This window comes from Meleagris gallopavo, chromosome 3 (assembly GCF_905368555.1).
Source record: "Meleagris gallopavo chromosome 3, MGAL_WU_HG_1.1, whole genome shotgun sequence".
Classification (NCBI taxonomy): Eukaryota; Metazoa; Chordata; class Aves; order Galliformes; family Phasianidae; genus Meleagris; species Meleagris gallopavo.
In genome coordinates, this window is record NC_139406.1 from 14,854,742 (window position 1) to 14,868,745 (window position 14,004).

Below are 14,004 nucleotides of genomic sequence, written 5' to 3' on the forward strand. Positions count from 1 at the left end.
CATCAGAAATGCTGTGCTCCTCAATAAAGTGGGGATTGTGGTGCAGCACTGAGTGTATTGCAGCCCGATTCTGTCTGCTCCCCACATTCAATTTTAATGATTCCTACAGATTCAGAGTACCCTCATGCTACCTGTTTCACGAAGGTTACCCCAGGTCTCCTAATTTAAATGCGCGAGAAAATCACTGTACGTGCAAAGGCACACACCGACACACTCAGCAGAAGAAGACAGCAGGCTCTGGAGACATTCCTGTTAGCAGTACCACTTGAAATAAAAGGCAGTTTGTAGAAAACAGTCTGTTACCCTTGAAGGCAGTCCTTGGAGTGAAGCAAAGAGAGAAAGGAGCTGTGCTTTTCTCTAATTGTTCAATTATCTGACTGTTCACGCTCACAGAAAGATCTAAAACACAGAGATCTTTAAATACATCTCAGGAATGCAAAGTGGAAGGGAGGTTTTCTGGGACATCAGGTGTCCCCCGTCCTCGGGATCCCAGGTCTCCCTGCCTAGCTGAATGTCCTCTCAAAGCGAACCAAGTGGGTCTGCCCACATTACCACCCTGGTGGTCAAGAGCTCTCTTGCACTTTTCGGTCTGAATCTACACATGGGTGGTCTGTATCCATGTGTTCACATTGCCCTTTGACTCCAATAGCTTTTTTTTTTTTTCCTTCTCAGTGTCTCCCCACAATGTACTTACAGGCAGCTGTTGTATCCCTGAGCAGTCTTTGCATTCTCTTTCCTAGACTAAACAAGTTTCTTTTGCCTCCCATGGCAAGATAGCCTACAGAGTACAAGAACACTGGTAGTGGGCACTCCATCCCTGGAGACATTCAAGGTTAGGCTGGATGGGGCTTTGAGCAATCTGATTTAGCTGTGTGTGTCCCTGTTCAGTGCAGCAGAGTTGGACTAGGTGACCTTTAAAGGTCCCTTCCAAATCAAACGATTCTGTGATTCTATGATAACACAGAGTGAAGGTCATTTCGGTAGCCTCAGGTCAGGCACGTGGTGGGGTGAGCTGGAGGAGCTCCGCACGATGCTGTAAGCCAGCAAGGGGCTGAGCTGACCTCGCTTCTCCTGCTGCTCGGCTGATTTACCACTGCTCCGGGCCTTGCTAATGAAGGGCTTTAGGCAATCAAACAACCAAGTAGTAGCAGTCCAGAGATGGAAAACTGCTGGATTTGTCTCTACTCTGTGAAATTTGCTCAGGAGCAGGAGGCGGCAGCGAGGCTTCCTGTGTTGTGCCATGGGGAGAGAAGGCAGCACACTGTATCCCTCCCCGGTTTCCTGAATAGTCAGGCATTGATTTCTGTAACAACTCAGCATCTCCAAACGCAAAGTGGTACAGAGCCAGGTTGTTTTTGCTTTATGCAGGGAAGCGCGTTTGAAATCCTGTAATTATATGCGTGTTCAAATTGAACTCAGGCATATGAGAAGACTGTGCTATTCTCCATTTCCCAGTAACTGATCAGTGCTTTTTAAATCTCTAGGAATTGTGAATTTTGCTGCAGATTGTCTACTGCTATGAGACATGGGAATGGAGCTTATGAAATTGATTTTTGTCAGAAGGAAGTGGAAGGGTGAAACGCACATCTTCCTTTTCTAAAGTTTGATTGATGATGGCTATTTTGAAGAATGGTAAAATGAAACAGGATGGTTTGCAATCTGCAGTTTTCCAGCCAGTCTGGCAAACTTGATGAAGAGTTTTCTGATTATAGGAGCTTTCTACAAAAAATAAGGAAATAAAAAGTAATCCATCACAGATTACTCTGTTACCATACCAAAAGTCTTTATATCAGTGAACAAAGTGTACATACCCGCAGACAGTGGCAAGAAACACCAGAAGGCCTTGGAACCCCACAGTGACCTTTGTGTAATATACCCAGTTATCAGAGGCAGACAACATACAGCCTTCATAGAATCAGTTTTGCCATAAACTATACTCAAAGAGAATTGTTGAAATGTATCAAATATGCAACAATTACCCAATTTGTTTGTTTTGTTTTGTTTTGTTTTTAAATAAAGCCTTTCAGAAAAACACGCCTTCGTTAAACAGGAATTACTGAATCCCTACTCCTTGACTGCAGAAAACTTGGCTGACAAGTCAGTTCTGGATGAAAAGCTGATGAGCACCGAGAAATGCTAATGTGGGAAAAATTCTATTCATTCTTCCTCTGCTATAAGTCATCATCAATGGCGCTGTTGAATGTTCATCTGTGATTTAAGAAGGTATAAATCACCTTAGTGATTCCAGTTAGCGCGTGAAGGTGGGGAGGGAGTTTAGAAAGAAGGAATTTCATGTCCTTTAACACTGCAAAATGCTAGGGGGCTTATTCAGCTCTCTTCAGTAGCCTGTTTTTCTAGTCTGAGAGATTTTCCCTACAGACGTGGAAGCAAGAGACCGATTTCAATGTCAAAATACTCAAGGAAAAGACAAAACATTTGCCATTGTAAAAATAATACAAAGAGCAGGAGAAAGATGAGCAAAGGGACCATTTCAGATTGAACGCTATAATAATATCCTTCTTTGTAAAGGGAAATGGAATGTCTTTATACGGAAGCTCTTCTGACAATAATACCTAATTTTATCAGTAGTGATGATTTCCAGTCTTTAAAATGCTAGGTACGCACCTGTATGCCTCATCAATTGGTGGGGCTGTCACAACTGTAGGAGCAAATTGGGTATGCACGTAACAAGGAACAGAAAATTTACACTGATTGCTGCTCCAGCTGTGAGCTTAAACACAACACCGTGCATGCTCTGGGCTGTTTGTGCTCATCCAGCAGTGTAAGGTCTTCAGCGTAGTAAGGCATTTAAGATGGTGCTTATTCAACAAAACTCTTAATTATAAATGTGCTTTTAGATTGAGCATACGATTAAGAACCGTTCTTGAATAGAGAAGTTTCCATTAATTGATGCCTGAAATAGAGTTAGTCTTTAAATTATCTAACAGGTTGCACTTGTGTTTATATATTCAGGAATGGCAGAGTTGCACTGCCTGGAGGCTTGTTTGTACTTACAGCCCCCTAAATAATTTTCAGCAAGGCTTGATCTGTGTTTCTAATTCCAAAACCACTTCCACTCAAGTTATATCAACACCACTAAATGTTATTCAGCTCTACACCTCAAAGCACTATGTAAAAATATAATTATTTCCATGTTACAGGGAGAGGAGAAAAGAGCCTTCCTGGCTTCACGTTAAGCTCTCTGGAAGGAAATGGGCAGAGTTCAGGTCCCCACATCCTTCAAGAGGCTGTGAAGCACCCTTCTGGCTGAAGGAACATCTTGCCCCTGCTTATCTGGGCTGGAGCTGGGTTCAGCACTCTTGTTGCGATGGTCAGTTGGCACACAGCATTATCTGCCAGCAGTATGGGGCTCTCCCGTCCCCAAGGAGGAAGGTCTTTACTCTTGCAGTGCCCCTGCTTGCCACTGAGATTTCAGCTTCTGGCAGAGCTGAGCTGTACTGCACTCAACACGGTACGGTTTTCCTATGCAGTCACCAGCAGTGTGGTGTGGAGATCCTTTGGTTGCACAAATGCTTTCTGTTGCGATGTATGCAGGTTGCAGTATGCCAGCATTGCAGTTAAACAGTTTGGAAGTGCAGTTTCATTACCAAATAGTGGAATTTCTTCTCCAGCACAAACTTCTTGTCTTCATCATATATGAAGAAAACAATTTACAGAAATAAATACCAGCTTCCCCATTGCTGAAAACCACACATCGAGGAAACAAATTCAAGAAGAAAGCTTTGACCGGCACCAGGATTGATTACAGGGCGATGTTAACTATTCCAGTATCAAATCCTGTATTAAAATTAAAACATTGTTTTACAGATTTTGTTTTTCATTTGCATTGATATTAATTGCAAAGCTAGACCTTCTAATTCCCAGTGGATTCAGCAACCTCTATACACTAATCCTCTTACTGCATCTTTGGCTCTTCCATCCTCAGCTGCACGTTTTGTTTGTTTTTTTAAAAGGAAGAGAGCTTCATTTTCAGTTAGATGTTAATGCACTGTAAGATTCTCTTCCAGAACTGTAGCAATCCTTCCATGTAATTATTTCATTTTATCTTTCATGCTCGTATGGCTTCTTAAGCCCATTTGTTTCAGAGCCTTACAACTCCTGGAGGTACAGTATTCATCACTACTGATAGAGATGGATTATGGTGGATTCATTAAGCTGTAACCAAAACGGAGACTTGGATGCAATGTTTTTACACACTATATAACCCTAACCAGCACGGCTGGCATATTTTGAAATGACCCAGGAGATCCAAACATTTTTGGTATCAGTTTTTCGTGAGGTTTGTCATCTCCCTCTGATTCACTTGGAAGCGTCTCAGCCAAGTGATGGCACTGCCTCTTGAAGGGCCGTACATGAAGGCCTTTCACTAAAGCTGAGCATATTTTTCTTCCATACTGCACATTTGGCAACAAGGCTGGCCAAGAAAGTGCATTCCTCTTCTCCCTTATATACGTCACTTCTGTATGATATGCTGCCCTGTGACTCTGAGGCTGCCCTGGCAACCGGGAGATGGAAATGCTCTTCATTAACAGGAATTATGCCTTAAGAATGTCAGGTATTGCTTCAAGGCAGTAAGAGTCTATCTCATAAGCGCATATTATTTACTTGAGAATGAATATGCTGATGTGAGAACAGCGCCGTGGAAGATGAAGTTTCAAAATATGTTACTGATAATTTATACCAGTACAGAATCAGTGCTATCAATGGCTGCAGCTACAGTAATTTACTAGAAGTATGAGCACAGATGCACATTATGCACTTTGAGGGAATTATTTAACTTTATTTCTTGAACTTGAAAGGTTTATCTTGTTAAAAGAAAACGTAGAAATCCCCCAAGGAGCTTAATAAAATAAAGCTATATTTTCAGGATCAACCTAGAAGGTAGTACTAAAGTAGCCATCTCAGCAGTGGAAGTGTAGTTGTAGGGCTGTGCATGAAATTAAGAATGCTTTTAGCAATACAGTAGGACAACATGAATGAACCCAGTATTGAAGAATGAATCTAAAGACATTCAGAAAAATGAGGCCAACCTGCAGCCTAGAGGTGATAGGGCTCCCCAGGCAATGACCAGGTTGTGGTGAGGCCCTGCCTCATGCCCTCTGTAAGTCTGTGTGGAAGCTGACCTGGTGCAGGTGGGAGCAGCTACCATTTCGGCATCCAGATTTCAGTGAAGTGAAGAATGATTCTGCACCATAAGCTTTGCAGATGTTGGCAGTGGCACAGCAAATCATGGTCACAGGTATTTATTTGGCAATCAAACTGTTTCAGCAGCATCATTCTGCTTTCAGCTTCCCAAAGGTGCCCTGTGTTGTTCTGTGAATGCCGCAAACAGAGCTGAAGACTCTGTGTGACTCCACCTACTCTGGCAGGAGTGAAGATAACCAGGTTCCCCAAAGGAGCACAAATTCTCCTTGCTACAGCAGAATATGTCTCATCTTTTCCAGGTGCATAATACCCAGTTACCATCACCGGTCCATGCTCTCCATGGTACCAAGGACCCATGACCTACCTATTGCACAGATCGAGATGCATTTTGTGGATAAAATTTTCCTTGGCCTCTCGAGATGGCAGGTGATGAACTTGTGAAAACCTTCATACAGCTGAGGACTGCGGCGCTTTGAAAGTCAGCTAGATTTTTAGGAACTCTACATCTGCCAACATATAGGGACAAGCCATCTTCACAACAGGATCGCTTCAGCTTCCGCCTGCCTGGTGCATTTCTTTGGCACACCAGGCAGCTCTGACCTGCACCAACAGCAGGTCTGAAATTCAGTGCTGTGCAAACGTAACCTTTCAAGCATGAATTTCTGACAAAGGTGGTTGCCCAGAGCAAACGGTGAAGGCTTTTCTTGCAGAGATGAAAAGGTGGAGAGAGGGAACCAGCTTGGCAGCTGGGGCAGTAAGCAATCAGCGTTGTGTTTTGTTTTGTTTTAAAAGTGTTTGAAGTTTTTCCTGTGCAGCTGACTTGTGTTGCAGCAGAGAAGACCTCACCATAGAGCATTTCTCCCCATCATCTGAAGACGGGCTGCTGGCAGCACTCCCATCCACAATGATGTAGCACAGCTGGCTGCCTGGATTTCTGTCTGATAGCTGAATATTTTGTGTCGTGCCATTCTTGGCTGCCCTTTTATACTTTCTCCGTATTACAGTGCACAAGAACCTCCAGCAGATTTTCGGGTGATGGGCAGGAAACCATTTACCACGTCCTTCCTCCATGCTATGGCATTGTATTCAAAAAGCTGTCTAATTGCTAGAATGTGAAGCTTTGTCTTTGCTTGCTTTAGCCAGAGCTCTGGTGCCTCAATGCCATCAGGCGTGGCTCCTCTCCATCACATACCCTGAGAAGAAAGGTATTGCATCATTGCATGCACTGCCTCTTGCTGGCTGCAGTTCTCCATTCTCCAGCACATGCAGAAAGTAGTAGCCCAGAGGCTGTGCTGACTCTCCCTCCATCCTTAGTGCCACGAAACAATTTTTGAAGGGAGTGATCATGCTGAGCCAGTGTGGCTGTGGAGTAATGGAGGCCACACAAGCATGATTTTACTGGAGACTGAAGGAAGCCAAGTTGTTTGGAAAGTCTCCACATGAAGCTTGGAGCAAACACACTCACTGCAGAGGGAAGGTGTACCTCTCCCAGGGAGTGACAGGTGAGCTAGAACGTGCTGAGATGGATGCTTTTCTTTGCTGTAACATCTCCTTGCTGTCATGCCTCAAGCAGAATCATTGAAGAGGTTGGACGGAAGAGACCCTGGAGGTCATCATTCTGTGAGCACCAAAGTGAGATCGCATCGCCCAGGGCCTCGTTGTACACAAGGCACAAGTCAGGCAGGGCTTTGCAGGCTGAAATTAGCAGCCTGACTCACAGGACAAAAAACTCATTGTCAGTGAGATGGCTGCTGAATGCGTGTAACGACAGATTGTCAAATACGTAACTAACCAACCACTCCTTTCTTTCAGGAACTGAGGAATGGAAATCATTTGTGACATTTCCAATCTACGTCCTCTCAGGAGCATAAAGGTGGATCACAGAGGATGAAACCACTGGTCTTGCCAACAATGTCCTGCTGAAGGAGGCTGTCACTGCAGCACGCCAAGGGGACGTGCAAGCAGCATGGTGGCAGGCAGTGTGGGACAAGCAGCTCTAGAAACCTTTCCCAAAACTGCTGCAATGGGAGGCTGGCTTCTCCCCAGAAGCCCAAGAGTGTAAATCCCTTCCAGAGCCCTTGTTTATTTTTATGTATGTATTACTAGCCCTCCAGCCCTCTTTCAAATCCTGCTAAGCTTTTGGTTGTGATGACACTCAAGAGGAATGGATTCCACAGAGTAATTGCAAGCCACACAAAAATTTATTTCCTTTTTATCAGTTTTAAAAGCATCTCTTTTCAATGTAATTGAACGTTCCCTTGTGTTTATACTGTGAAAGTGAAACCAGCAGCATGTGTTTGTGAGGGCATTTGCTGGACAGAGGCTGAGCCTGGCTTCCCACAGCTCCAAGCCAGGGGAAATCACACAGAGAAGAATAAGCAAATCAATGGTTCTTTTAATCAAACTCAACAGTAATTTGCAACAAAAGGAAAATCTTATTCTTGAGCATTTTCATAGGAAAATTAGTCCTTATAACAGACAAAAGATTTTTGGGTTGTTTTTTTTTTTTTTTTTTCCCTATTTGCCACCCAGGAATGATTTCATACATTTTCACCCTCACCCTGTCCCTTTGTTCCAACTGCGAAATCTACACACGAACACCTCTTACTAAAGGGGCTAATTAAGCACATGATCCCTTTTCCCTTCTCATAAAAGCTGCTGGAGAGCAACCCAAGCAATATCCTTATTACAGCTGTGCTCGAAAAGCTCCTTCCTTGGCAAGGGAAGGGTACTTGTGATGGCAAGACACATTTCCTGATGTGCTGGGGTCACATCACGCGTTTACACACTGCTTTACCAGGGAATGGTACCAGCAGCATGGGCAGAAGTGTTTATTTTTGGTGTCACTGCATTTCAGCAGATGTTACAGGCTCAATTATCCCGGCACTTCAGCTGTAACATTGCATTTTCTCTAAGCTCCTTTTATTTGGCTGAAACCCTTTCGTTGGAAGACACTGCCTTCTGTAAGCTGGAGCTTCAGCACGGTAGAGCTTGACAGCTACCTTTGGTAAGCAAATTTATCTTTTTGGATTGACTCCACAGCCCAGCTACAAATCACATTTGACGTACAGCTGAACAAAACAAGTTTCTTAGTATGGAGTATAATACACTTGCCCATTCTAGACACTATCCAATGCTTTAATGTGGGCTCATTAGTCACAAAGAATAAGTAAGTCAGCGTTCAGATAAACTACACTTCTGCAAGGCAGGAAAAGTCTACATTCAGCATCCTCACAGGAAAGGTGAGCATCTCTGTGTGTCGGGAAACAACGTGACACATCCCACAGCTCCTGAGTCACAGCTGGGAAATGCAGCACAGCAGTTATTCCATTCTGAGGTCGACTGTGATGAGCTGTGTTGGAGTGGTGGGCAATTTTAAGAAGTGGGGATCACTTCTTCCATTTTGACTTCCTGCCTTTGCCGACTCTATCAGCATACCGTGGTCACCATTCTTCCCTGCCTCGCTTTGTGAAAGAGAACTGTGCGTTTGTTATATGTATAACATAAACATTTTAAACACTTTCTGAGGAGCACATGTAATATAGTGTAAATGAAGTTGAAAATAACTGGGAATGACAAGCCAGATAAATAATATAGAAATCAGCCAAATGCTAAGTCAAGCAAGTAAAGCAAATACTTCCAAAGAATCATTTTCTTTTAAAATCTACCCGAACATAGAAATACACCTCTCTCACGTCCGCTGCTTTACGAACACACGTATATGTTGATTGGTAGGAAAGCAGGAGCTGCCATTTACCGCATTGCGATCTATAGCAAGATGTGGCAGCTTTCTGCTATTCCTTAAGAGAAATTCAGTAGAACGACAAGGAGAGGGGACACATTAAAGTTTTATTACTTTAGTGGCAGTATTCTCCAGAGAAAACAATAATAAATTCCCTACACTGTGACTGTCTAAATAGATTATCCAACAATTATTATTAATTATTAATCATCCAGTGACTCAGAAGCCACCCCGTGGCTGCCTACTGCAAGAATCCTACAGCTTTTGCAACCTAATGATATGATTTTCCAAATTACAGTGTTGCAGTGCTAAACCATATGAAAGGTTAATGGGAGAGGGAGTGATGAAGTGGTACGAATGTCTAAGGTTGTACCTTGATTTGCTGGCAGTAGGCTGTGAAAAAGCAACTCAAGCAAATTCAGCAGAAAACTAGTTAACTTAAAGATTATTATGAGAACTGAAATGGGAGTTGAAGGCATTTTAAAGGGTCTGGATTTGTGAAAATACCTTAAAATAGTCCAGTAGGCAAGAACATCTTTTTCTCTTCTATTACCAAAGAACACCCTTTCCAACCCAGCGTACAAGTGGCAAAGCTGAGTGCTGTAATTCACATTATCTATGAGCATCCTTGGCTGCCCATGTTTACCACACAGGAAAACAAGATTGATTTCTCGTTCTTAAGCACATTTGTAACGTCTGTGCAAATGAATGTAGGACACATCCCAACAAGATCAATATTTATGCAGCCTACTTTGGAAAGAACAAGAGAGTTGCTTCAGCACAGCAGGGGACCTACTCATTGGCTTTCCTGCAGTTTCCTCTTTTCCTCCTTTTCCGCACAGTTTGCCTGCTGGGTGCTCACTGCTGATTAAAAGTAGTGCTAACGAAGGGACGCCCCCAGGCCACCTGGAGCAGTGGAACCCCCTATGGACACACAGCCAAATACAGCGCCCATAGCTCCTGTCCGCAGCTTCCTCCAGCCCCATCCATCTGCTTCTCTGTGGCTCACGGCTGCTCACACTTCATGCCACTTGCAAAAGAGCAGCAATCAATTATCCTAATTAAATGCAACAATGGAATATTGAATACCGTGGTTTATTTCCTGCTCTAAAGGTTCACATCTTTAATGTGTGCTTTCCCCATGTTGCTTGTCACAGCTGATCTCGTGCGTTCATTTTGTGTTATAAACAGAGAGGGGAGAGTGAATGGTACCCACAATAAATCAAAAGGCAGAAAGGGAGCATTAAAACATGCCAACCTTTCCGCAGCGTGCCGATGTTGAAAAGCATCTCCACCAGCATTTTTTCCAGCTCTCACGTCCCTGGCTCTTAGAAGGCTGCATCTTCACCAATCACTGGCAGAAGGTGGCCATACAAATTCTCCTCTTTCTGCCCTATTTATCAGGAGACTTTTTTTTACCCTGACTTGAATAAAGTTAGGGGCCCTCAAGTTCACCTACTGGTATGGGTTTCTGCAGAGCTGTACATGTCTTTAAAAATAAATTGAAGTTCAAGATCAGCAGCTTCACCATATCCATACCCTCTGATTCACGGAGCTGGTTTAATTCTCCATCTCATAAAGCACACATTGCAAATATAAAACCCATTCCCAGCAAGCATTATTTTTTTTCCAAGGGGCTCCACCACGATTCTAGCATTACAAACTCCTGGTTATTAATGAGCCTTCATTTCCGCGGCTGTACCACTGAAATGCAGCATTAGCAAATAGCACGTTGAATGCCTCTGCTGTAAATAGTTCAATTTTCCCGAGCAGCTAACTAGGCAATAAGATCCCCGTCACTTTTATGTTGACAAAGTATCCTAGTTACTAAGTAACTATAGAGATGTTTCCCTCCTGCTTGACGTAATTACAAAATGCCTTTCATTAGCTCCTGAAAATGTTTGGGCTCAAAGCACAATTCCTACAGCACGCTTCCCCGTTTGCAGGGAATGCAACTTACAGTGACCTATATCAGCTAAGAAGATTTCCTGCTTATTTCCCTGTGCCTATAGCCCCTTACAACCAGGCTGAGAAATCTGCAGCCGCCTCCCAAACTGTGAGCTCAGCCCCCATTGGTTTTGCTGCATCCTTGATCCCCAGACAGACCTCTCGGGCTCTCCATCCGCTGTGGGCTTTGTCCTTGGCGCTGGCTGAAGCTTTGGCCTACGGAAGCTGGGGCTCTGCAGCCTGGGCCTGCACACATCCCACTCAGGGTTAGCATGTTACAGGCACCATTTGATCATATCTGTCATACAGCAGAAATTGTAATACATAAGCTGTACTGATGTAGTTTCAGCAGATGTTTTTTCCTCGATGCTAGGAGGTGACAGAGGCTCCACCACCTCCCAGACTGGCTGTGCCCCACCCTGCTGCCCTGACTGGCTGTACATGTAAGATTTTCCCCCAGTGACTAGCCTGAAACTTCCTCGCTGCCCCACAGGCAGAGGAGGGCAATTCCATTCCTCTCTTTGGCATGTTGCAATGGCCTTCTTTCCTCCTTCAGACAGGACTACAGCTAAAGGCAGCTTTACTTGTCCTCCATCACGTCTTACAGATGACTGCTTGCAGCTCGGACTTTGTTAGCCAGGTCTCCAGGTATCCAAGGTCAGAGTATAGCCTCCAGCCTGCAAATAACTGACTTCTGTATCGCTGCCAATGCACAAATAGCTAACTTCTGCACAACATCCTCTGCTTTCCTTGCTAGGGGCACCTGCCCTCATCCTTTTGGAATTGCTGTTAATTGCATCATGCACCCACAGGCAGCTGATGCTTCAGGGAAAAGAAGTAAAACATAAAAGGCACTGGGCGTCTCTACCACCAAAAGGAAAGCCGCCAAAAATTTCCCATTTCAGCATATTTATCCACCATTTCTGCCAGTATGGCTGCTCTGTGGCACCTGGTTTCCACCTCACTTTTCTCCACTCCTGTACACTGGGGCTATGCTTAGAATGCAGCTCACCAGCTCGGTGTGTCTTCTGCCCACTCTTCCCTCCTGGGCTGGAGATGGATGAGGACAACAGCTAGAGGGAGTGAGTGGGGGCAGCAAGCTTTGGAGCCACTCACAAACCCAGCAATCAACCAGCTGGTTCCACAGAAATCCACCTTTTCTTCCTTCTTTTTGGATGACAAATGAAAAAGAAACTTACATCAACACGGAGGTGCTCTCTTCCTTGTTTACAGAGATCCCTACCTGCAGGCAATGGCAGCCTGTAAGCTCTGTCTGCAGCCCAAGGGATCGTGCCAGGCCCTTACAGAGCGTGCAGTAAGAGTAGTGCCAATGGGCAAACACATCCCTCTTTACTCCAATTAGTATCACCAGCAAAAAAAAAAAAAAAAAAAAAAGGAAAAAATGTTTATCACTCTATGGAAGTTTTGTCCCATTTGCTTCAGGCTCCACCTATCCATGGAGTTAAACATTTATTGATGCCTGTGCAAGTGCAGCTAAAGAGCTGAACAAAAGCTGAACATTTCCAAAAAGAAGCCAGCTCACACTGCCAGAAGATGCGGTGCTCAAAGGAAATTAAGATGAGCAAGACTGCAAAACTGAGATGCCTGCGCTTGCAAATTACTTGCAACAGGCCCAACAATTACCTGCCTGGTGCTGTTGTTTTACCTTTTGCCTACCACTGGGTATGCAGTTAAGCTCATTAAAGTGTGGCATTGAGTCACCTCATTTGTCTGCAGCTAGTTATTGGCCATTATAATAACAATAGTGTGATACATGTGAAAGCACGCCAGCATCATGTGGATGCCTTCTTCCTGGAAGCATTCAAGGCCAAGCTGAATGGAGCTTTGAGCAACCTGGTCTAGTGGGAGGTGTCCTTGCTTATAGCAGGGAGTTGGAACTAGATGATCTTAAAGGTCCCTTCCAACCCAAACCATTCTATGGTACTATGATTCTATGATCCTATGATCCTATGATACTGTGACCATGGTGGCTGTATTTGGTATTCTGTCCAGCTGCAGCATCATCCAACAGGAGCCCAGTTGCAAAACACTCGCGGTTGAATTAAGAGCAATTTGAGGGGCAGAGTGGAAAGCTCAACCACATGCAAACACACCTGCATTATGCTTGCTCCCTCCCTAATTGCAGATGAGCAGAGCCCAGGCATTTTTCTTTCCATCCAGATTGGATTTGAGAATAAGTGACGTGTGGCGTCCCTCAGGGGTTGGTACTGGGACTGATGTCTTTCATATCTTCATCAACGACATGGGCAGTGGGATTGAGTGCACCCATAGCAAGTTTTCAGATGACAGCCAGCTGTGCAGTGTGGTCGACATGCCCAAGGGAAGGGATGCCGTGCAGGCAGACCCAGACATGCTCAAGTGGTGAGCTCAGGAGAACTTAATGAGGTTCAAAAAAGCCAAGTGCAAGGTCCTACATAGGATCTGGGTCACAGAAACCCCTGTTATCAATACAAGCTGGGGGACGAAAGGGTGGAGTACAGCCCTGATGAAAAGGACCTGGGAGTACCGGTGGATGGAAAGCTGGGCATGAGCCAGCAATGTGCCCTCAAAGTCCAGAAAGCCAACCATGCCCTGGGCTGCATCAAAAGAAGTGTGGCCATCACAGCGAGGGAGGTGCTCCTGCCCCTGTGCTCTGCACTAGAGAGGCCTCATGTGAAGTACTGCATCCAGATGTGGAGTCCTCAGTACAGGAGAGATGTGGACCTGCTGGAGTGTGTCCAGAGGAGGGCCACAAAAACAATCCATGAAATGGAACAGCTCTCCTATGATGACAGGCTGAGAGAGCTGGGGCTGTTCAGCCTGGAGAGGAGAAGGCTGTGAGGTGACCTGATAGCAACCTTGCAGTATCTAAAGAGGAGCTACAGGAAAGAAGGAGACAGAATCTTTAGCAGGGTTAGTTGTGATAGAACAAAGGGAAATGGCTCCAAACTAAAAGAGGGGAGAATAAGATTGGATATAATGAAGGAGTATTTTACAATAAGGGTGGTGAGGCACTGGAACAGCTTGCCCAGAGAGATGGTGGGTGCCCCATCTCTGAAGATATCCAAGGTCAGGCTCAAGGGGACTCTGAGCAGCCTGATCTCACTGGAGATGTCCCTGTTCATTGCAGAGGAGTTTGGCTAGATGGC

The 14,004-nt window shown here is 44.7% G+C and overlaps 1 long non-coding RNA gene across 1 annotated transcript; it reads left to right on the top strand.

Moving 5' to 3' along the window:
* The first annotated feature begins 5,598 nt into the window (after positions 1-5,598).
* LOC116216429 (uncharacterized) lies at positions 5,599-9,974 on the top strand. Its single transcript, XR_004159151.2, has 2 exons — positions 5,599-6,668; positions 6,979-9,974. It is a non-coding gene; the product is annotated as an uncharacterized LOC116216429 (long non-coding RNA).
* The last annotated feature ends 4,030 nt before the right edge of the window (positions 9,975-14,004 follow it).